General features: G+C 43.4%; 1 protein-coding gene and 3 long non-coding RNA genes across 10 annotated transcripts in view; 2 read left to right on the top strand and 2 right to left on the bottom strand.

Moving 5' to 3' along the window:
• Positions 1-2,151, bottom strand: part of FAM83H (family with sequence similarity 83 member H) — a 30,416-nt gene extending 28,265 nt beyond the window's left edge. For both annotated transcript variants that reach the window (XM_013200848.3, XM_048052593.2), the window contains exon 1: positions 1,243-2,151. The gene's annotated coding sequence lies outside the window, so the exon portion shown is untranslated. The remainder of the gene's footprint in view (positions 1-1,242) is intronic.
• Positions 2,152-2,192: 41 nt separating this feature from the next.
• Positions 2,193-5,631, top strand: LOC125180742 (uncharacterized). 2 transcript variants are annotated; one of them, XR_007159606.2, is made up of 2 exons: positions 2,193-3,136; positions 4,162-5,631. It is a non-coding gene; the product is annotated as an uncharacterized lncRNA (long non-coding RNA). The 2 variants fall into 2 exon arrangements; XR_007159605.2 differs by having other exon boundaries at positions 2,193-3,972.
• A 1,754-nt stretch (positions 5,632-7,385) lies between these two features.
• On the bottom strand, positions 7,386-15,129 carry LOC106048751 (uncharacterized). 5 transcript variants are annotated; one of them, XR_010828870.1, is made up of 6 exons: positions 14,553-15,129; positions 13,697-14,446; positions 10,507-10,637; positions 10,119-10,274; positions 9,545-9,731; positions 7,386-9,130 (listed from the first exon to the last, which is right to left on the bottom strand). It is a non-coding gene; the product is annotated as an uncharacterized lncRNA (long non-coding RNA). The 5 variants fall into 5 exon arrangements; XR_010828871.1 differs by lacking the exons at positions 13,697-14,446; positions 14,553-15,129 and adding an exon at positions 12,358-12,684 and having other exon boundaries at positions 7,394-9,130; XR_010828869.1 differs by lacking the exons at positions 13,697-14,446; positions 14,553-15,129 and adding an exon at positions 12,929-13,396 and having other exon boundaries at positions 7,395-9,130.
• Positions 12,046-18,014, top strand: LOC136789847 (uncharacterized). Its single transcript, XR_010828872.1, has 2 exons — positions 12,046-12,179; positions 13,371-18,014. It is a non-coding gene; the product is annotated as an uncharacterized lncRNA (long non-coding RNA).
• The last annotated feature ends 6,585 nt before the right edge of the window (positions 18,015-24,599 follow it).

Genomic DNA, 24,599 nt, shown 5'->3' with positions numbered 1-24,599 from the left:
ACCAAACTGCAACCTTCCTGTGCCCCTGCAAAGGGGTGAAGAGGTGCTATATTTTTTCTGTCTGCTTGTCTCTTTCTTTACTGGTTGTTCAATGAAAACACATGCTATTGTAAGCTGTGCAAAGGGATACCGACCACCAGTGTTCTGCAGTGTTTGTCGCTGCTCTGCTTGGGGGCTGGTTTGTTGCCTAGAGTTGTTACTCCTGTATTTACAGCTGAGCTTATTGTAACTTTCATGAATTAATTTCTTTCAGCAAAATAAGGTTTTTAAAAGCTTCTGTCCCTCTCCAAGTGCCTCCTTCCCCTCTAACTGTTTTAGAAGATAGAGAACGTTGGTCCTCGGGCCAGACAAAAGCCATAATTGAATTCTATTGACCTCAGTCATTTTAGTGTCACGAATACAAGACCTTCCCCTTCCTCTCTGCGTACACACAAAACCAGAAGGCTCACATCTGTGGAAAAAATGAGCTATATGCGTGTGTGCCTGTGCATGCATGTGTCCACACGCATCTGTCTGTGCTTTTGCATGTACGTGCATGAATGTCTGTGTCGCTGCTTGCAGGCCATGTCAGCAGACAGCTACACACCCATGCATGCGGAGTGAGGTCAAAGCAAGTATGGGTGCAGTGGGCCTCAACAGATGTCTCACGGCTCTTTGCCTACTGCAGACCTTGGCCCTTCCAGCCCTACAACCAGCGAAGTCCTCATCCCAGTCATCTGAGCACACATGCCTACAGGGTTTTCTGTCCAAGGAGATGGCCAGCTCAGACTCTGCCGTGGGAAGCTGAGTCAAGCTGTGAGATCTCTTCATGAAGACAGGGCTAAGTCTGGAAATGTACCCTCCCTGGGGCTTTCTCAAAGGAGATGGGCCACAGGCTCAGCGAAGCATTCACTGAGAAGTTTTGATCAGGCTACCTAAGGAACGAGAGGTCTCTTCCCTCACTAGCCACAATGCCTTCCGACTGTGCTGGAGCATTCTCCCTCCCCACTCACCTCTTCTGTCTCCTACTGGGTTTCTCCTCCTACTGCAGCAGTCATGACACAGATGGGAGCTCCTGCTACTGGAACCTTTCGGCCCCACAAAGCAGCCATCTTCTGCCCACAAACTACCTGCAGAAAGTCCCTGCCCCAAATCCTAAGCACTGAGTCCTGCACAGAGGAGCAGGAGAGGACCTCCCCAGCCCCTGCCCACCACTTCACGAAGCCATTCAGGTACCCCACGAGGTGCCTGAACTTCTCCTACCTTCCCAGGTGAGCCAGGGCAGGTGGTGGGTCGTGCTCTCCAGCTCTCCGCTCCCCTGGACGTGCCTGCAGCCTGATTCACGGGCACCTCCAATCCAGCGAGAATCAAGCTCCACCCAGGGCAGAGGGTGAGTAAGAGCGAGAGAAAGGCAAACTCCGGAGAGTTATTCCCTCCCCAGGATTGCAGGGGAGCCAGAGATAAGGGCTGCACATTCCTGAGCCGCAGGCGGCCTCTCCCTTCCGTCTGCCCCGAGCCTGTCAGACCAGCTCAGGCCTGGGCCTTGGAGCAGGCCTGGGAAGCAGGCTCAGTACTGACAGCCGTGCAGGGACCCTGGCTGCCAGTCCCAGGTTTGGCCCATGCACACCGTAGTCCAGTAGCTGCCCTGGAATTGAGGGTTTGGGCTCAGCACAGACTTGCCATGCTCAGGGGTCCATGCTGGGGAGACCGTTGTGTTGTGCACTGTGCGGCCATAGGGCCCGGGCCATGGCACCATCACAATAGGAGTGATTGGAGTGCTGGACCCTCAGCCTCCCTCTTCCACAACAGGGCACTGGCATGCCTCTGAAAGGTACCTGAGGCCATGCCCATGCACCCCCATCTTCCTGGGAGCACCCTTAAAGAGTACCTGAGGCTTTACCCGCGGCCCCTCCTGTCTCCCTGGGGGTGCTGTGCAAAAGTGTAACCGAGGCCATAGCCGTGCCTCCCCCGTCTCCCTGCACAGCCCCCCCGCCCCATACACTGTCATTTGCACCCCGGCCTCGCTGGCAGAGGGGCTGTCCTGCTGGCACTGCAGCCGCGCGTGGAGTTGGGGCCAGCTTCAAGCGCAGGCTGAGAAGGGTTAAGCGAGATTCCCCGCAGCCCCGGGCGTGGCAGCTCCTGTTATTTCGCCTTTCATGTTCTATCTTATTCAGCCTGCAACCGCCACGGCGCTGTGTGCCCGGGCGGGCTGGGAGGGCGCGGCGGGAGGCGGCTCCGCGGGAGGCGGCGGTGACTCAGGCCTGGCAGCCCGGTTCTGGCGGGCCCGGGCACCGCGGCGGGCGGGGGCGGGGGCGGGGCCGGGGCGACGCGGGCGCCATGTTACAGAGGCGGGGAGGGGAGCACCGTCCTGCCTCGGCGCTCGTTGACTTTATCCTGCTGGCGGCGCCTAGGTGCCCGCGCAGCGCAAGGACGGCGGGACCGGGCCCTGCGGCGGGAGGGCGTGGGGGGAGTCCGGGTACTGTGGCCGAGGGTGAGCGGCGCAGGAAGGCCGGGCGCGCCCGGGTTAGCCGTGGTGTGTGGTGCGTATGCACGCACAGCGCAGTCAGTGCGTGGCCGCGCATCCCGTACCGTCCGTGCCTGGGTCTTGCTTCCTTCTGTATGGTCATGTATGGTAATTTCGTGTGAGTATTACAAAACGTAATTTAATATTAAGGAGCCAAGACAGGAGGGGATGTCTTCAGAATTTGGAAATGTGCATGATTATACAGACTTCAGTAGCATCCTTGTGGGATATTTTTCAGAAGGAGCTTATTTCACTCAATGCAGAAGGATGGAGAGAGTTCCAACTGAGGAGGTAACCAGTAAATACAGCTTTTAATCATCCTTCACTGTGTTGCCCAGGGCATTATTCACCACACGCCACTTAAGCACCACACTGAATGGAGTTATTAACTTCCATGTAGGTGTTGCTGTGCTATTCATCAGTATACTACTGGAATGCTTAACAAACACCAATTAAATTCTAAGTACTCAATTGGGCTGTGATGGTGTGATTATCTCTATTTTGGAGGAAAGGAACTGGAGCAGGAATATTCTATTTACAATGCCCCACTTACTTTGAGTGCTTAGTTGAAGACTTCAAGAATCACAGCTTTTAGGAATACAAGGAATGCGGGATGGATGGCCACCTGTAGAGGTAAAACAATCTTAACTCTGTAGTTTCATATCTGTCAGTGATTTCAGCTACAAATAGATGCTTTCCAGCAGCACATCATGTGGCTAATCTCTGCTTTGTCTTGCTGTTTTCCTCTTCTCTTTGGTATAATTGTGTATGTCTTGGAATATTTTCCTTTGATAAAATTTTTATGTTGTTCTTGTTTTCAGTGTGTAGGTTGCTATCTTTGTTAGAAAAGGCAAGGTCAAATAAATGTTTTGAAATACAAGTAAGCCTAAGCAAATTTGCTCTCTGATGGAAAGTTCTGTTGTGCGATTGGGATGGTTATGACAATCTCCATCAAAATTTAGAACTTCAGGTGATCTTTGTATTTTCCATGTGCACGCCCTGGAGGTAAGAAGCACAACTTAGAATTTATCCAAAGGTGCTTATCCAAAGAAGCCATTGTAAGGAGTACTTGGTCAGTTTGATGATCTTGTGGTTAACACATTGCTGAGGAAATACTCTGCTGTATTCTGTAAAGTTAAAGCGTGATTGGTTAATGCAGTTGTTCAAAAGCATGAATAACTGGGGTCATCATCCACTGGGATAAGATTGAATCTTCTAGATAATCAAAGATAGGTGAATGTATTAGTTGTTGCTGTTATCTGAGTATAGATTAAGAAAGAAATCATAGAATAATTTTGGTTTGAAAGGTGTCATTGGAGACATATAGTCCAGCATCCCCATTCAATTCAGAATCCATTAGATCATGTTATTTAGTAGTATTTTCTGTGGTTTTTTTTTTTTAGTATCTCCAAAGACAGTGATCCCACAGCTTCATTCAGTTCCTGTTCCTAAGCTTGACCGCTCTCATGGTGATTTTGCTTTTTCTAACATTTAATTGAATTTTTTTATTGCAGCTGATGCCTGTGAGTCTGATAATGTCTAAACTACACACCGACTGCTCCAATTGTGTGTACCTTCAGCCAAAGAAAGGTATACATGATAGAAGGCTTTCCAAAATACTTTCATTTATCTAACATTATGACCATTTTCTTTCTCAGGTTCTGCTTTGACCAGCTGGTTTTCATCCATGAGCTGATCTGAACCTTCTGTAGGCAGGTTGTGCCAAGAGATGCACAGGGCTGTGTGCCATTTGTAAGCTGCTTGGCTTTGAGTCCATGTCATCTGGCATTTTCCCTAATGGCAAAGAAAACTAACATTGTAAGTGAAGAGTCTGTTGCAAAGATGAAGCTGATTCCTTCCCTGTGTGAAGTTATCAGCGCTCCAGTTCTAATACGGAATCTTCAAGAATTGAAGAAGGATGTTTGTGAGATTCACAGACAGGAGTACAGCCTGGAGTGTGCTTCCTGAATTACCTAATACTCCGTCGACAATGCTAAAGAAGCAGTTTTAGCACATTTGTTGTAAAGAAATTTCAAGGTTCTTTCATATCTATTCATTAGTCTAAGGAAATTACATTGTCTCCTTTTTTTAAGTGAATAGTTTAAGATATAGTCCTGTCTTTATTTGTCCTTCCATTTAATTTTAACTGAAACAACATTCAAAAGGAGGTTATTTTTTTTAAGGTCAGAGTTTTTTTTCATGTTATCTTTTAGATAATATATCTTTCCTACTGTCAGGAAACTTTGAGGCCCAAAAAAGTGATGATACTGCCAATAGTGTCCTGGTAATGATATATGTATTTAAAGCAGAATTTATTTGACTCAACATTGGTGATTACTATGTAGGTGTCCACAACACGGCAAGTTACCCATGATTATTTTATAGTCTGTGGAGGGCTTGTTACTATGTCAATGGAGCCTAGGATGCAATTCAGGCCTTCGAAAACAGAGAGGTGAACTGCAGCTAAACCCCACTGAGTACAGAGGGAGATGAATCAGCTACCTTAGATAGAAATACCTAAAATTAGATGGGATAAATAGCACTTCTAATCTGAAGATGAGATTTAGGTTGAGTTGAACCAAAGATGACTGTAAGGAAAGCAAGTTTCATTTCGTTTAGGTCTTTTTCCTGTATGATACTGAAATGTGAATTTTCAAATCCCCCTGAAGGTCAAATCAAGATTGGTTCGCAAATTTTTTTTTGTGATTGTTTCACAAAAATTTTCAGCAAGGTTTCAGTGTGTGGCTTTACAAACCTTTTATTCCTTAAATAATAATTATTTGTAATAAAGTTTAAAAATTACCTGTAAAGGAAAGTAAAATCCACGTAAACTCTGGCTCTAGTTTCTACCAGCAAGCAAGATCCCATTTGAAGTGTTCTTCTTGGGTACCGTATTTGAGGTGAATGTCAGTGTAGTGGCACTTGCCTTCATAGAGCTTATGGCCAGAAAAAACTATCACTCTTCTGCTTCAGTCTCCTATGTTATAACGTACATAGAATTTAGTCTTCTGCATTGAGTCTAGTAACCTGTATTTGACTTAAATATTTGTCAGTAATGCAACTAAAATAAACACATCACCTTTCAGTCTTCTCTTCAGTAAATTAAATAAACAACATTTTAAAATCCCTTCTCCCATCCTTTAAACTGTATTTATTGAACTTTTTTCTTCTAGCTTAAAAATCTGACTATCAAACTGTACAGATACTTTTATTGTCAGGCTCACTACTGCTGTATACACAAATGAATCAGCAACATTATGTTATCATTATCAGCTCTTCCAAGTTTTCTGAACTTTAAATAGGTTTGACGTTTCCTGAGCCAGTGTCTGTTATACTCTGGAATGAAAATTATCTAGAATGGCTGATTTTAAGAAGGGAGCTCCTAACAGAGGTGGTCTCATTGCTAATGGTCTAAAATACTTCATCACACTTACAGCATTAGGGTATTACTTGCATCTTTCCAATCAATAACTAGAATCATAGAATATCCCAAGTTGGAAGGGACCCATGAGGATCATCAAGTCCAACTCCAGGCACCACACAGGTCTACCCAAAATTTCAGACCATGTGATTAAGTGCACAGTCCAAATGCTTCTTAAACTCCAACAGGCTTGGTGCAGTGACTACTTCCCTGAGGAGCCTGTTCCAGTGTGCAACAACCCTCTCAGTGAAGAACCTCTTCCTGATGTCTAGCCTAAACCTCCCCTGCCTCAGCTTGACACAATTCCCTTGGGTCCTATTACTGGTGACTAAAGAGAACAGATTGGTGCCTTCCCCTCCACTCCCCCTCGTGAGGAAGCTGTAGACCGCGATGAGGTGTCCCCTCAGCCTCTTTTCCAGGCTGAACAGGCCAAGTGACCTCAGCTGCTCATCATACATCTTTCCCTCTAGGCCCTTCACCATCTTTGTAGTCCTTCTCTGAACAGCCTTCAACAGTTTCATGTCCTTTTTGTATTGTGGTGCCCAGAACTGCACACAGTACTCAAGGTGAGGCCGTACCAGCGCAGAGTAGAGCAGGACAATCCCTTCCCTCGACTGACTAGCAATGCCGTGCTTGATGCACCCCAGGATGTGGTTGGCCCTCCTGGCTGCCAGGGCACACTGCTGGCTCATATTCAACTTGCTGTCAACCATAACCCCCAGCTTTCTCTCTGTGGGGCTGCTCTCCAGCGTCTCGTCGCCCAGTCTGTACGTATAGCCAGGGTTGCCCCGTCTCAGGTGCAGGACCCAGCACCTGCTCTTGTTAACCTTCATGCAGTTGGTGATCGCCCAGCTCTCCAGTCTGTCCAGATCTCTCTGCCAGGCCTTTCCATCCTCAACAGAGTCCACAACTCCTCCAAGTTCAGTGTTACTGGCAAATTTGCTCAAAACACCTTCTAGTCTTACATCCAAATTGTTTATAAAAACATTGAGGAAGACTGGCCCTAAAATGGAGCCTTGGGGGATCCCACTGGTGACCGTCCACCAGCCTGATGTGTCCCCATTTACCACCACCCTTTGAGCCCTGCCCATCAGCCAATTGCTCACCCATCGTATGATGTTTTTGTTTAGCTGTATGCTGGACATTTTATCCAGTAGGATCCTATGGGAAACTGTGTCAAAAGCTTTACTGAAATCCAAAAAGATCACATCAGCTGGTTTCCCTTGACTGACTAGATGGGTGATCTTACCATAAAAGGAAATCAGATTTGTTAAACAGGACCTGCCCCTCATGAACCCATGTTGGCTGGGACCTACGACTGCATTGTCCCCCAGGTTCGCTTCAATAACTTCAGGGATAATCTCTCATAATTTTACCAGGCACTGATGTGAGACTGACAGGCCTGTAATTGCCAGGGTCTTTTTTCTTGCCCTTCTTGAAAATTGGTACATTTGCCAGCTTCCAGTTTACTGGAACCTCTCCAGGTTCCCAAGATCGTTGAAAAATAATTGAGAGAGGTCCCGCGATGATGTCAGCCAGCTCTCTAAGCACCCTAGGATGAATCCCATCCAGACCCATGGACTTGTATGGATCCAGGTGGCGCAGCAAATCCTGCACATGTTCAGGGGCAGTTGGGAGTTTATCATTCCCACCATCATGGTTCTCCAGCTCAGGGCACCCTGGGTCCCGAAGCCCATCATTAGCATTGAAGACAGAGGCAAAGAAGGTATTAAAGCTAAAAAGACCAAGAAGTTATCTTCTAGGTGCTTTAGGAACCTCCTGGACTTGCTCATGTCAGCTGTGTGGTAATCCCAGTTGATGTCCGGCAAGTTGAAGCCCCCCATAAGGACAAGGGGAGTTGATCTCAAGGCATCTCTTAGTTCCACAAAGAATAATTCATCAGCGTTGTCATCCTGGACGGGTGGTCTGTAATAGACTCCCACAACATCCCTTTTATTTGTTCCTCCCTTAATCCTTACCCAGAGGCTCTCATGCCATCGCCAACTTCAAGTTCCACACAGTCCAGCCCCTGCTTCATGTACATCACCACCCCCCCCCCCAACTATTAATAATGTTTTGCTGCCTTTTTATTCAGAAGGTTGGTTATGTTTATTTTTTCTTTATTATTTCCAAGATAATACTAGTTATTTTTAAGGAATTGTCATTCGATGCATTTGTTAATTTTTTATTTATTTATTTTTACTAATTTTATGTATGCATTATCATACTGGATTAATTTAGTAATACCTTTAGATAATTACTATTTGTGACTAATGTCTTCACCAGGGCTCTTTTATGCTGACTGCCTTTAAACAAAGAGCCAGTAGGAGAGAGACATTTGCTGCCCCAGATTGCTTATAATATGGGTTAATGACATGATGCTACAGTGGGATAAAACAAAGTAATCAGAAATAAGTGTACCTAATTTCAGATTGCAGCAGTTGTTACAGCTGTTAGACTTCAGCACTGGGAGAGAAAGCAGCAAACGAAGTAACAGTGAACCCACTTGAAAAGATATGCAGGCTATTCTTCATTCTGCTTACATCAGTCCACAGCAGCTTGCTATTCCCTATCCTAGGAAATTTTGTCTGGATCTGTATTTCAACTAGGTCATACAGTAGGCTGAACCAATGCACAGCACAAACATCTGTGTGATCAGTAATGGATATGGCTGATTGCTGCTCACTGAGACACAGAGTGAATGAAGATAAAACAGGTATATGAACTTTGTGATTGTAGTGGCCTTTGGCTTGAAACAATGATATTCCCACACACAGGGCTCAGTAATCTCTTTTCTACTCTTATGGCAGGACTTTGATGATACTTGACTATTGATTAGGTATCATTTTTTTCCTCCAGTTAGATCTTGTGAATACATGCTGTATCAGTCTCATTGGTTCAGATCAATGGTTCTGCAGCCTATTTAATCTCTGAATGAGCTTCTCACCACTTGTATGAATAAACATATAAATGGCTGCAAAATGTTACATAATAGATCATATTTTTCTACACATATAATCGCATACACCATGTTTTAGTCCAACTGTTCAGTTTTTCTTCTTCTCTGAGGAGGTTAATATTAAGGAATGTTCTAAGTAGCTGTGTCCTCCAGCGATCTGGGGCCTCGTGATTCCTTCTGCCTGCCTGCTGGAACCAAACCTGGTGCCTTCAGCTGAGGTTGCTCTCAACAGCAGTCACATTCAACACTACAAGAAGTAACATCAATACAGGCAGTCAAGTCTCGTTTTTCCTATTTGGCTGATCAGTATTGAAGTTCTCAAGGGAAAGCACTCACACTCCCCACTCTCAAGACTCACAAGCACACGCATGCTTTCATGGAACCCTTGAGTATCAGCACGTCTCCAATGTCTGTCCAATACCCCAGCCAGATCTGGAGCCCATATACCCAGCCTACCTGTTTCCCACTTACTGGCTAGTCCAGCTTGTTGTCCACTAGTGAACAAATGCCCACAGTCACACTCTTGTCTCATAGGCACTCCACACTTGCAGAGCTCTCAAATACCAATGCAAGTCCTTTAATACTGTTTCCTGGACCCTAGTTGAGCTTGCAGATTACACACACGTGCCCAGGCACACCAGGTGAAGGGAAAGATACATACACTTCTCCCCACTCCCTCCAGCATCTGGCAACAGGTACATGGTAACCTGTGGTCCCACTCCTGCATATATATATGTATATATATTTTGATGTGACACATGGTGGACACTTCATTCTTCAAAATTTGTACCCATTTGGGAAAGTGACTCTGCTTTTCCTTATTGCTTAAGGACATTCAGGCTTCTGACCTGCAAAAGAGTAAGTGTGTGTCATAAATTACACGTATATCCACCAGTATGAATTTAAATAGCAGCAGTGGCAGATGCATGAAGAAAAGTGATGCTATGGCATCAAGTCATTTTGATGAAATTATATGAAGTTATTTCTCTTGTAAAATTAATATATATAAAAACACTATCTTATGCAAGGGAGCTATACAATTAAAGTATTCATGAAGCCACAAAAGTTCCATTTCTGGCTGCAGACCTGCAGCACATAGGCTTACCAGGGATGAGGAGGATACTGAAAACAAAAAAAAAGTTAAGTAGCTGAGATAACAACATTATGCATAAGCTGAGAATCAATGCAGGAAACCCAGACTAGAACGATTGGTGGAAGAGACAGGAAGAACTTACCCAGAACTTGAGGGAGCTGCTTAAAGTATGATTATTCCACGAAAAATGTTACTGGAGTTCCTTGGGTAGTCCACAGTAATGAAGATGCTCTGCATTATTGTGTACTTGTTTGTATCTTGTATTTTTGCACCTATATCTTTGCCACTTCACCATAAACTGAGAAAAATAAAATTTTCTCTTTAAACTTCTTAAATTTTTGAATTGTTTCTGGATCCATTTCATATAGTGGCTCTGCAAACTAGTGCATTGGCACAATTGGCAGGAAAGGGCAGAAGTGTACTGTAATATGGAAAGGCATGTCTGAGGATGTCCTCAGTCCAATTCTAGGATTTGGTTGGCACAGCACGTAGACACATCTTGCCAAAATACACAAGAAAGACATAAATACCTGCCTCCTGTGTATCAGTGTTCATCCTTCTCCTCTGGAAATCACAAAGGACTGGAAGAAAGTGACAGCCTGTGCTTGGAAGGACTTCTGCCTCTAACTGAGCAATGTGAAATCTATGGTCAGGAAGCCAGCTGTTGAGAACCATTCTCATCAGTGATTTATTCAGGCTCGATTATACCTTGAAAACCTGACCTAACAGAAGTTTATCTTTCATCATGTCCTCACTCCCTAAGTACACCTCTCACGCTTCAGGGACTGAAGCTTTATTTTGTCTGCCTGTCCTGGTCAAAAACTGTAAGCAAGTTAAAAGGGAAGTAGAAACTGAAAAGGCATTAGTTTTATTCATAGCATTATTGTCATTACTTATCCAACCATTTCATTTCTCTTATAATTTGATTATCTTTGTTCTTGTTTGAAGGTATTATCTGTGCCATTGCTCACAATAGCAAAGATGTTAGTGTTTGTTCTTAGGAAAGACAGTTGCTGCTGTCGTTCTACAACAGTATGCTGGCTAGTAGCTTGTTTATAGCTGTGGGGAAATAATATATTTCCCAGAAGAGAAATTGGAGAGAAGTAAAGTTTGGAGATTGTCAGTGTTATTAGAAGATAGGATGGAACAAGCTCTACTGTTTTCTTATTTGGACTGGCTGAGAATAGTCTTTATTTCCAAAGCACCAACTAAAGGTGACCTGCAGAAAAGGCTTGTTTTGCCCTGACAAAGGGCAAAAACACTCCCTAGTTTGCATTTCTAGCTGGTGTATGATCCCACTCTACATGTTGCATCATGCAAGTCAAATTAGCAAGTAACAAGATTCTTAGTAATCAGTGGTGACAAGGGCAGTCCAGAAGAATTCTATGATTCTATGCTTGGTTGTCTCTCCAAATCTTTTTCATTTCTCTAAAATTATTTAGCCATATCAGTAACTGTTAGAATCTGAAATTCACAAATTTCATCATTTTATAAACGGCTAGCAGTAACAATGGAATAAATCTCAGATAGGAATGGCAAATGTCATAGAGTTTGCAGAGGAGAAACGCAGGAAGAGAGGGGACTAAACATGAATATCCAGTGTAAGTATCAGGGCCCTAAGTGCACTAGTAGGCCATAATGGCCCTCACTAGCCTTCAGTCCATGGGCCCCAGGATCTCCATTTCACCTTGAGCCCATGCCTTCTGCCCTGCTTGAGCTACGTCATAGGAATATTGGTTTCCAGCCCAGCTACAGCCATGCCCACGCCTGTTTATCTGGGCCCTGAACCATGTCTGACTACCCAGCTTCATCTCAGACCTGCTTTGTCATTATGGGCCTGCCCAGCAATCAGCTGTGTCTGAACCTGGTCACCATCACTGGACCTGACCCTGAGCAGTGGTCAGACTTCACAATTTTACCTCAGACCTGCCTTGCCACCACAAGCTTGTCTGGTTGTCTGGACTCTCAGCTGACCCTGTCTCCATCATTGTTCAGTCACTATGGGACTGTTCTGGTTGGTGACACTCCTAACCCGGCTTAGGATACCTTACTATCATGCTTTGCCCCTGGCTCTCCATCCTATAAAGAGCAGTTGGCCGTCTATGATCATTTATCAGTATACCAGGAACAGAGACACAGCATCTCCACTGAAGAAGACAGAAACAGAGATGAACTGACGTGACCCAGGACCTGGAGGAGAATAGTAACACATCTTTCTCGATCTCTTGAGTTGCTTACTTTAGCATTTCAGATCCCCTGGACTACTATAATGGAAGAGAAGACAGTGAAAGCTCCTTTTGACTTAACATTTGTGACTAACCCTTTCTGCCCCTTCCATTTTTGATCTGTTCCAGACACTTTATTTGTATATATTACCTTACCTGGGTTAAGTGCAACTTTGCTTTCTCCTATCTATCTAGTCTGAAGCTGTTTAACAAGATCTTCCTGTTCTTATTCCAACTCAGTATCAAGAAGTAATAGCTACCAGCAGGCACTCAGCATAGAACTTGTTTTTTATGCAGTGAACACATGCTCTGTGTATCATTGAAGAAGTCATTGTACTCCTGTCTTTGACTTCTCAGCCTTGCTTTGCTCACAGATACTGAAGGAGTCTCTTCAGAAACTTGCCTCCTTCATTCCCCTCCCAGTTCTTCATGGTAATTATTCATTGTAAAGATTTTTTTTTTTCAAGTGTGGCTGTGGAGAAATCTAACATTATTATAACAAGCAGGACTGACATCTGAATGGAAGTATGGGAGTGGGAACATGAATCTAAATTTAGTCTTGCCTAATTTCACTATTATGCTTATAGGTTTTTTTGTCTGCTTTTAGTGAAAAAAATGCCTTAAATTAACAGTCTAAAATGGGGAATAAGACGAAGAATCACTACAGTCAATATTGTTGGTACAGCAGCATTCTTTGGGTACCAGCATGTTTTTGTTGTTTTCTTACCGAAATATTCAGCTAATACTGCCATCCTTTTCTCCTGAGGGAAGATGTAGGAGATGATATAAGGAATGAAGGTGCCTGTGATGAGATAATCGCACTTTGACATGTGACTAGATTGGTAATCCCCAGTCAGCATAGGGTGGCATTCAAGTTCAGTGTAGCTGAACATCCAGTATGATCTGACATGCATATGCTTGGCCTGGCCAGTTAAAGTCTCCCCACAGAAAAAAGGCTGGAGGAACAGATCCCCTGTGATCTGAGCTCATCACTCCATTTGCCAGGGTCTCTAGCTTCAGTAGTAAAATTTGCATTTTACTTTCTAATATAGATTTTATTTACATAAATCAGTATTGTAGTACGTAGAGAAGACACACAGAGTGTAAAGTCAGTTTAAATGCAGTTGTCTTGCATGAAAAGACCAGAAAAACTAATCATCATTTTGCAGTGAAAACGTATTAGAAGAATGTTGGCTTCAATTGATTGATTGAGAATTCAGCAAAACCGCAGGTAAGTAGTTTCGGTAGTTGAAGAACTGCACCTTTTTATTGTCTGAAGTTGTCGAACTTCAGCTTCCAAACGTGCAGCTCAGTCTCTGTTGTAGACACGTTACTAGGCGCCGTCGCGCATCTAAGCACCCACTGTTACATCCTGTGATCTTATTAATTTAGGCTAACTTGTTTTCTGTGAGCGCTCCCCCCAGATTTTTCAATAAGCTTTAAAGAATACTGTACATTCATTGCAGACGTGTCTTTACTCTTCACAGGTACGTACCTTGCATTTGAGTTTATTAAAGCACTTTTGTTCAAACATGCTCCCACTATCAGGAGTCGGGCGGCTGAGCACGAACGCGCCGCTGTCGCAGGGCCTCCTCCTCCCTCGGTTCTGCTCCGTTCAGAGCCACCGGAGTAAGCCTGTGTTCGCTGGAAGGAACGCCCCCGCGGGCCGGCGCCTGGCTGCTGATGGGTCCGCGGCCGAGGGCGCGGGCGGAGCTGGGCGCTGGGGCGGCGCCACCGGGAGGCCTCGCCGGGCGGCCTCGCGCTGCCGCCGGGTCCAGGCGGGGCCGCAGCACGGAGGCAGCGGCCGCGCTGATACGGGGCGACCGCGCCGTACGGCCGCGGCTCCCGTCGATTCGAGGTGGCGGAACGGCTCCGTCCCTCGCTGTTGGGGCCGCTCGTCGTAGAACTCTTGCGTCGTCTTCACGCTCCTGGCTCCCGTGGCCCGGCCCGTCTCCTACGGCCGGGAGCGGGTTTGCGCTGCGCAGCCGGTGACCCGCGAAGGAACGGCGGTGCCCGGCCACGACGGGTGGCCCCGCCGCTGCAGCCAGGCGGCCCGCGGCTGAGCGGTCCCGGCCGCCCCCCCGCCGGCAGCACTAAGCAGCTCTTCGCCCCGTGCGGCGGCAGCGGCCGCTTGTCGGGACTGTCGGGACTTGGTCACTCAGCCTGCGAGTCGCTTCGTGTCCTTGTGCTGCCTCTGACTTCAGGATGTTCTGACAGAGTTGGATCGGCGGTGGTACAGTACGCACTGTATCAGGAGAACAGAGCCAGTTTAACGTGTATTCCTTACTGTGTGTACCCATACAGCTTAGTACCTGATTTTCTTACGTTTTGATTTAGTTGTGACATTTTACCTATGTTTCTTTCCTTTTTGTGGTGTGCCTTTAAATCGTTCCAATGTTCATTCTCAGGCTTAGTTCTAGGTACTTAAATCTTGCTTGAATTGCTTGTTTAAGGCCTTAACCAGAAGTGAACTTAACAGTTGGTCACTTTGTTTGCAGAGCTGTGCCATTGGATCTTGGGGTTGTAAAAGCAGGTGTTATACGTGAATGGAATGGAATGGAATGGAACAATTGCAAGGGACCTACAGAGATCATGAAGTCCAACTGCTTGACCCTTTCGGGGCTAATCAAAGTTAAAGCGTATTACTGAGGGCATTGTCTAAATGCCTCTTGAACACAGGGGAATCAATCACTTCACTCAAAAGCTTGTTCCGTTAAAGATTTTTTTCCTAATGACCACTCTGAACCTCCCCTAGCACAGCTTTGTGCCATTCCCTCACGTTCTATCACTGGTTACCAGGGAGAAGAACCGATACCTCCCTTTCCATTTCAGCTCCCCAGGAAGCTGCAGAGAGCAATAAGGTTTATGCTTAGCCTTTTCTCCAGGCTAAAAAATCCAAGTGTCCTCACAGGACATGCATTCCAGCCCTTTTACCAGCTTTGTTGCCCTCCTCTGGACACTATCCTTTGTATATTGTGGAGCCCAGAACTGTAAACAATAATCAACGTGAGGCTGCACCAACACTGTCTTTCTGTTCAGGTGTACCAGGTAAATTATACATATGACTTCCTACCTGATTTATTTAGATTATTTATTTGAAGCGTGGAAAGTTTCTGATTTATTTTTATTTTTCCCTTATGCCTTCTGATGAGATAGATATTTCCTTTGGTTGTTGTTTTGCTTTTCCATTTCCATACATTAAAGATTGGTCATATATGAATATAGGATGTGACCTCTGAAGTGCTATAGGGAAGCCTTGTTCTCAGACGCTTGGATAGTAAATTTCACTAAAATGCTCACACAAACTGATCACTAGATTTGGGACTGGAAAGGAGTTTTTCTTAGGGTGCAGACCTTGGCAGCTTTTTACTTTCCTCTCTAGGCTAGAGCATGGCTTTACCGGTAGGATTCTGTGACAGAATTTCACCTAATTAATTATTTTCTGTTGACAACACATGGATCTTGTTCTCATCTTGAGGCAACTGGAGAATACGAAAGCTTGTAGGTCATTTGGTTCTAAACAGTTAACAAGGCAAAGTATAATGTGTGTGAAATACACCACGCAGGACTAAATTTTCATCATTTCATAGACTGTCTGGATTCTGTGTCCCAACACAAGATTGACTTGGATTATAATCTGTGAGATACAGAATGCATCAGATGTAGAAGAGAAATCCTCAAATACTACCAGAATCCTATGTTTGTATACTTTTTCACTTTGGACATGATCCTGGTTTGGCCTGCAGGCTGCTGAAGTGTTATTCTGCGAAACTTCTAGAAGATGCATTGTATTTTGAATAGGAAAAGTATTTCATTTTTGTTTCTAGTGCACAATTAAAACTCAGTATTTTTTCTGTGGAGAATAAGAATGGATTTTATACATTTAAATGATGGAAGAACAGCTATGGAAACTCCTATGGAATTTTAGGAACTCTTTTACTACTTTGGCATGCTCCATCAGCAAATTTTCTGCAACACATTTGTTCTCTTTTATAACCACATCAGATGGTTTTGTTTAGCATCTTTCCTGAAAGCAATAACAGTCAAAAGAAAATCTGTTTAACTAGCAAAGGAAGCTTTGGTTATCTTTTAGTTAGCAGAGGAAAGGTAGGGGAAGACGCCTTCTCTCTCTCTTGATTTTGCGACTATTTTTCTCACGTTAACTGAACTTTGTGTGCAAGTGGAAATAAAAGGGTAAAATGAGACCAGTGATTAAATGTTGCAGTGTCTGCTTCAGATAAAATTGCAGGATAAATAGGTGAAAAGGAGACATTAATGATTGGTCAAATAAAATTGTACATATACGGTATAGAAGTGCATTGAGTAGCTTGTGAACCTGTAGTACTCAGCCAATGAGGAAACGGGAGAAATGTGGTGTCGAGTAATAGGGAATATAAGGTTATGATAAACTTTTACTGTGCACTCCTGCTTGCAGGATGCCTGCCAATGCAATCGCGACTAAAATAGTTTCACAGAAGGTCCTGTCTGAAGAAAATTAATGAGATTTTTTTCTTACATATTTGGAAGAGGGCTAGGGGTGAGCAAGTAGCTTTAAGTAACTCATGATGCAACACCACACTGGAAAGATTCTCTCAAGTATTTTTTTTATCTTTGTGATTTAGTGTGCCATCCCTTACAAATTCTGGGAAAGAAATTATGCAAGATTTTATTGAGGATAATAGGATTCCTGAATTTTTCTATACCTCCAGCAAGGTAATTCCACTTTCTAATCCTCATTCCTATTAACTATCTTTTCCTTTTTTTTTCTTCTTTTCTTTTCCCGTTTTCAACATCATAGTCCTTTTGAAAGCTGAGGCGAAGTGTGTATTTTCTAAGCTACACTTTGAAATGTAAAGTAAGTTTGATCTGGGGGGAGTTTTCACTTTGTGGTTGTTCTTTTTGACCTATGCACATAGCTTTCTTTGAGCAGTTTTTTTTCATTTTTTTGTAAGTTCTGCTATCTACTAATATCCCTTGAGAAATATTCGTACAGTTAGAGTTAGAAATTAACTTTTTACAGTTTTCTTGTTCACTCAGGGTACAGATTTGTGGTAGTTTTAGCATTTCTATTTTGAAGAAGAGATTCTTTGGTATTCAAATCAGCCAGACTGAAGAACTTGGAAATAAAGAACCTAGCTAATTTTCCTAGCAGCTTATTTATAAATTGTTTTTATTTATTCTTTTACTTAATTTATACTGAATCACGGATGGATGCCCCATCCCTGGAAGTGTTTAAGGCCATGTTGGATTGTTAGTAATAGAAGAATAAATAATACGATATTGTTTAATATGTTACATTTGCGATGTACTGTTCCGAGGCTGCGCTTGGAAGATACAAAATATATGTGTAAGGGTAACATGAGAGAATGCACCGATTCATGATGAGGAGTAAGGAGGATTAAAAGAATGCTCAATTTGCAAGACATCTAGATAACTGGGGCTTCTTGGACCCTGGGAACTGGATCAAACCAACCTTGTGGTTTGGACTGAGACCAAGGGCTCAGAGAGCATGCGTGAGAAGGAAAGGTTAAAAAGTTCAACTCTGATGAAGACATCTTACTTCATCCCGACGACCACCCGGACGACCACCAGAGAGTAGTACGCAAGCGCAGAAGGACTGATAAGATAATTAGCATACGAAGCGAGGCTAGGCGGAGCTAGGAAATGAATATGCATAGATGAGTTGTGAAACCTAATGCATATGTAGTATCTTAGGAGATAAAAGAGAACTAAGAGAACAAATCAGACGAAGTTAGATTTGGGCAGGCATGCCCCTAACTTCCGGCGCCTAATAAAGCACCTTCATATAATCACTTTGTGGATTATGTGTCTTCATGAACGCTAACAGGATGGGGCTTTGAAGAACCTGGTCTAGTGGAAGGTGTCCCTGCCTGTTTTGTGTGGGGTGAGGGTGGGCAGGAGTTGGAATTAGATGATCTTTAAGGTCCATTCTGTTATAAATGAAGATACAACTCAATCTGAATTTAGTAATATTTATAAAAGGCAAGTAAACAGCGCTGGGTGCACAGGGAGTCTATGCTCTACCAACACGCACACAGAACCGTCGAACTTTCTAAATATATAGAATATTGCTTTTACATATTCATAAGAAACCCGAGTACGCCTATACATATGTACAATCAGAGAAGGTATCAACTGAAACATAAACATGGCAAAGTTTTCCGAATTCTGGCAAGTGTTTAACAAACAATCCTTTAAGTCTATTACTATTAATGTCCATGACTGGGGGAACATAGTTGGAGTTGGTAATCCTGGTTGAAGTGCTCCCGTATCTTCCATGACTTCATTAATTTTTCTCAGATCATGTAACAGTCTCCATTTTCCATTCCTTTTCTTGATTACAAACACCGGAGAATTCCAGGGCTAGTCGTGGGAACAATATGTCTCGCTTTAAGTTGTTAAGCAGTTCGGCCTTCGGGCCCTGTGTATCCTATTCCTCCCGGATGGAAGGGAAACAGATCCGGCTCCTTTTCAGGGCCTACAGGGCCTGGATCAAAAGGAACGCCCAGGTCACCAGGGGGCGTAACAGCAAAGGCCTGCGATGGCAGTAGCGGCGGGGGGCCGATGGTGTAGCAGAAGGATGGGTGGACGAGCCCGCAGCTCCCTCGCTATCTGGCAAACCACACGTTTCTGACTGTGGTCGCACACGGCTCTTTAAGGCCTCAGAGACTGTTCGCCAGGTGCCGAGCCATCCCACCACAACCTTGTCGTTTTTAGTAGCAGAGTCCCACACCTTGACCTCAGTTTGGTCCCATGTTTCAGGATCATAAACTGTCGGATTGTTAATAAAGGGAATAAGCTGTAAGGTTACCAGGACAGTTTTTGTTTCTAAGGACGTATGATTCACCATAATGCGCAACTGCTTACCTTCGGCCAGTGAGGGGCGGTTGTGTGCGCGGGTCCGCTTCTCTCAGCTTGAGCTTCTTTCCAGCTGCAGCTCGCCTATTTCCAGCTTTCTGTACGAGTTTCTTAGAGCGGTTTGCTGAGCTTGGCCGAACCCATCTTCATTAGGCGATCAATGCCCCTGTTCTTGTCCTGGTCCCTGGTCTGTTAGCCTGTCCCTGTCCCTGTTCCTGTTTTCTTCAGGTCCCTGTTCGGGTGCCATTTGTGGCGTAACGACCACACGGACACCAGGGTTCTTTCAGGATCAGTAACTGCTACTGTTAGTGTTGGGGAGAATCAAATGGATGTTCTATTAATGTTTCTCAAAATGTTAGTGTTGGGGAGAATCGAATGGATGTTCTATTAATGTTTCTCAGGTGATGGATCATACAGTATAATTAAATATTATTAAATGTACTTACATTATCAAGTAATCTATGTATACTGGAAACTTAGGGAGTACATTGAACAATCAAAAGAATCATTGGAGGGGAACCCCGGGAGGGAATAGGTGCAACCTGACCTTGGATAAGGGCCTGGAGATGATGAAATGAGTTGAAGCAGAACCAAGAAGCGGAGGGAGCATGCGTCGAGTGAGAAAGGTGAAAGAGTTTAGCGGAGAGGAAGACTCCTTACTTCATCTGGACGACCACCTGGACGACCACCAGGTGCGCCACGCATGTGCAAAGGGGATAATGAAAAGCGAGGCTGATGTTGCACGCAATGTTGTATGTATAAATAACCTGGGAAGTAACGGGACTTGAAGCCAGATTTGGGCACCTGCCCCGGCTTCCAGCGCTGAACACTACTACTTTATGGACTCGACAGAAAAAGACATGGTATTGCGGGCAGCCAGAGAGAGAGCCCGAGAAGATATATGAAATGGATTAGTGCTTGGAAATCTAGATCCTTGGATAAGGGCCTGGAGATGATGAAATGAGTTGAAGCAGAACCAAGAAGCGGAGGGAGCATGCGTCGAGTGAGAAAGGTGAAAGAGTTTAGCGGAGAGGAAGACTCCTTACTTCATCTGGATTGATGACAGAATTTCATCATATCGTGTTGCATCCCATATTGAGGACAGGCTCCCTTCTTATACCATTCGCCCCACAGCAGTCCTTTTCCACTAACTCTTCGTTGGTCAACAACTTTGCCCGGCAACCAGCAAACCCCCAGCAACTTCCATGCCTTAACGGCGGGAGAACAAGCAACCCAAGACGGCATAGCGTCTCCCGAATCACCCTTCTTTGTTCCCTCTAAACTCTTTACATTCCTGATGGCCTCATCGTTAAGAGTCCGATGTTATCACCAGCCATGGGGCTTGTCGACCCCCATGGCCACACTCCCACATCTCCTCCTTCTTTATTAACATTAACCATCTTCTTGACAAGAATTATTACTCCATATATCACACTTCCAACATGACCTTGAACACTTCCAGGGTTGGGGCATCCACAACCACTGGACAACTTGTTCCATGATTCATTTTCTTGCTACTTGTGAAGTCTCATGAAGGAAGAACGTTTTTCAAGGAACGTTGGAACTCAGACATTCACACGCTAATGATTTGATTCGTCACTTTCAAATTATGTGCTTGTCATAAAAAAAAACAAAAACATGAAAACATTGAAGTTAGCACTCTTTAGTGCAGTGGTTATAGAAATGAGGTAGAGTTTAGCGGCAAACACAGCTTAAATGCTAAGATTCAAATCACACAGGTGAGATGTCTGGCAGCCTTGTGATTAACACTTGCCCCTTCCTCTCTACCCTCCTTTTAAAAGAGATTTTATTATTTTATTTTATTTTATTTTATTTTATTTTATTTTATTTTATTTTATTTATTTTATTTATTTATTTTATTTTATTATTTTATTTTTATTGGTGGTGGTTGTTGTTTGTTTTAATTTTTATAGACAGCCTTGATTGGTTTGAAAAATCCTTTACAGTTGAATATTCACCTTATTCTTGAAGTAGATACTTATACATTTTTCCTCCAGATAGATAATATTGGCTAATAGCAAAACATAGTTGTTTGTTTTTTTGTGCTGAGAGCATTTTTTTCAGCCAAACAGTCCCTTTGGCAATAAAGTGGCCAGTTATCTTCATGGATAAGCTACTTGAGTTTTACACTGATTTTTTTTTTTTGTTTTTTTTTTTTAATGATTCGTTGTTATGGAATACTGAATTTATGTTACATTCACATTAGACATGACCAAGGGCTGTTGCCATTTCTGGTGACTGTTCACAGGTCTACGCACTGTTTCCAAGTTTCTTTCACATGGTAATATCTTTCATGGTTTTTTGTTAGTATTATCTGTTGGGATTGATACATTCTTTTGTGATGCTAGTGCTATTTTTAGGGACATTGTATGCTGACAATACTGCAAAGACCAATCTCCTGACACATACACAATTAAAATACCTTTTGTTTACCAGCAAGTTCACCTTTTACCCAGAGTACCTCTTGCATTGGAATTGAAGTACATGATACATGCTGTCACAGTGCCGTAGTTCTTTACAGGGTTTATTTCTTCACTTTAGATTGTTTGATTTTTTTTATTTTTATCCTAAACCTTTTACATACACTTCCTGTTGGGTCTTTGTGAATTCGGGCGTTAAGAACCGGAGACCATTTCTTCTGAGGGACTTCGGTACTTTTGGTTCATGTTTGATACTAGAAACATTAGCCAGGACACATTCTACTTTAAAAAAAAAAATCTAAACATAAAACCACTCAAACACTTTTTAACATAGACCTGGAAGTCGAAATTTCATTGCAAACTGGGAGGAATAATATGCACAAATATCTTTGAGCTGCAGCCTGTGCCTTAGAAGAAAGTACAATGACTAATCAAACACTGGTCTCATATAAGGGTGCCATAAACTAAAAGAAAACAAGATATCTAAACAGTCTGAGCTGGCAAGCTAAGCCAGTGGCTAAACTGACTTAAACTGTACATGAGACAGTACTAGACATGATGTGAGAAACTGCTGGACATAACAAATAACAATGTAAGAAGCCAATAAAAGATTTGCTAATATTGCCATGAGAAGTGGCTGGATTTCACAGGTAGTTGTGGGTAAATTATGCAAGGAACAAAGGAACTGCAGATAACTGGAATACTGGGGACCTTCTGGGGAGTAGAATGTAGTTAGGCCAAAAGTCCTTAAGCCACTATATCAGTAATACTATACTAAGATTACTTGGGCAACTTATCAGAAATATCAGATTTAGGTATGAATGTATCAAAACTGGGCCCAATAGGGAAGAAATAATTAGTGGCTGTTGTTTTTCTGGGAGGAGACCAAAGTGAAGAAAAGCTGGCATGGGCAGAGAAAGGAATAGTCAAGAAACAGAAAAAAACATAAGATATGCAAATAATATAATCAAGACTATTCAGCAGTACCCATCAAGCAGACTTGTATTTTGTCACGGAGCCTTCAGCAGGACAGTAAACCAAGCCTGTTTTTCTGACCACAATGTGTATCAAGATTCTGCAATCAGGAAGACTATCAGTGCATATGTTGGCTAGCAAGCAATCACCTGGGATGGCTGGATCCCGCATTCTGTTGTCCATTCCTGGTCTGTTGACACTGACATCTTCTTAACTTCCTTACAAAACCCTAATAGGTTGAAATTTCATAGAAGCAGTACCCCAAAAAACCCTCAGATTCTGTCACTGTAGTGCTTAGAATTGTAAATACCAGTGATATCTACCTATGCCAGACTTTAACATATGTATTCATTGAGCATACTGATTCCCCCTGCTTTTTTTTTTTTCTGAGTTTTCCAGAATAAACCCAGAGAGAACTTAAATTACTTCTTCCAGTGAGCATTAGCTTGTGTTTATATATTTGTAAAATTCTGTCTGCTGGTGTGCTGTTTCATAATTATGTTGGGTTACAAACCATAGTTCTCCAACCCCCCCACATCCACCCCCCATATAGGTAAATGTGTTGTGATTTGCAGCCTTTGTTAGAGTACCTCGTATCTGTTAGTTGAAAATCCTTGAAGAGAATCCTGTAGGTGTTCAGATGTGCCTACCATTCATTCAATATAAAAGGAAATACAAGGGAGGACAAGAACTTCATCCCTCACTTGTTTACCAGTAACAGACAGGACTTAATCCTGGAGCCACGAAAACTTCCATAAAGGACCTGAGAGCTTTGTGGTAAGAGTGGGCATAAAATGTAGCCTTAAGTGCTTGCTTTGCACTAAGGTTCCTTCCCATCTGCTTGATTTATTCTTTCTGTAAAGTTTGTTCTTTCTTCCCCATAATCCTTAGAGGTGAGGATTCAGGATATGTAGTTATCCCAAAGTCCAAGTGGCTTTTAGATTGCAAATTATTCTTCTCCATTGCTAATCACGTATATTTCTTTGAAAGTTACATTTTTAGATCTAGGCTCTTGATGTCTGAAATTTTGTTAATATGCCTTGCGTATTTGTAGTTGTTTTGTTTTTTTTAATGTTTTTCATGCATTTCTGGGGAAAATTAAGTGTGAATACATGGACTATGTAAACGCCATAAATTACTCTTGCTAGGACCGCCCTTTGTAGAAGGGCTTTGTCATCTCTACTGCTGTTGAACTTACAGTGAGTCTTTGCCAGCTTTCTACAGAAGGTATATATAACATGCTATGCAATCAGATAATAATGTAGAGTTCATCAATTCAGTCCACAGTAATGCTGCTCTGCTTTGTTGACAAGGACTGGTCAGTAGTTTCCAGGATCCTCCTTACTACTCTTTTTTAAAATGGGTGTGAGAACCCTTTCTCTCCAGTCATTGGAGACTTTCCTGGACTACCATGATTTTTCAAAGATGGTGGAAAGCTTTGCATCAGCCAATTCCCTCAGGGCCTTAAAACGCAGCTTGTCCAGTCCCATGGACTTGTGTATGTTCAGGTTCACCAGGTGGCCTCAAAACTGATCTCTTGTAATGGGAGAGACTTTGTTCCACCAGTTCCTACCTTGAGGTTCAGGGACTTGAGAGATGTGGGAAGAGTAATTACCAGTGAAAACTGAGGTAAAAAAAATTGAGTATCTCAGACTTTTTCACATTGGTTGTCACTTGTTCTCCTCTTATTTATCGGGTGCGTGTATTTTCCATATTCCTCCTTTTCTGAACAACATACCTGTAGAAGCCCTTCTTACTATTCTTCACATTCCTTGCCAAATTCAGCCTCTAGCTTTTCTGATCCTATCCCTACACATCCAAGCAGCATCCTTATAATATCCTCAGGATGTATGCCCCTGGTTCCACTGCATTTCCTTCTCACTTTTTAGTTTGACCAGGAGGGTCTTACTCAACCATGCGGGTCTCATGCCTTTCTTGTCTTATTTCTTACACATGGGAATCGAGACATCTTGTGCTCCAAGAAAAAAAAATGTCCTTGAAAAGCTGTCAGCTCTGTTCTGCTCTTTTAAGCCTTTAACCCTTCTGCTCAGTGGCAGTTTTCCGGGGGGGGGGGGGGGGGGGGGGGGGTCCCATCCAATAATT

Source organism: Anser cygnoides, chromosome 2 (genome assembly GCF_040182565.1).
Source record: "Anser cygnoides isolate HZ-2024a breed goose chromosome 2, Taihu_goose_T2T_genome, whole genome shotgun sequence".
Taxonomy (NCBI): Eukaryota; Metazoa; Chordata; class Aves; order Anseriformes; family Anatidae; genus Anser; species Anser cygnoides.
Note: the sequence above shows the minus strand (reverse complement) of the source record. Positions and strands in the feature narration are given on the sequence as shown.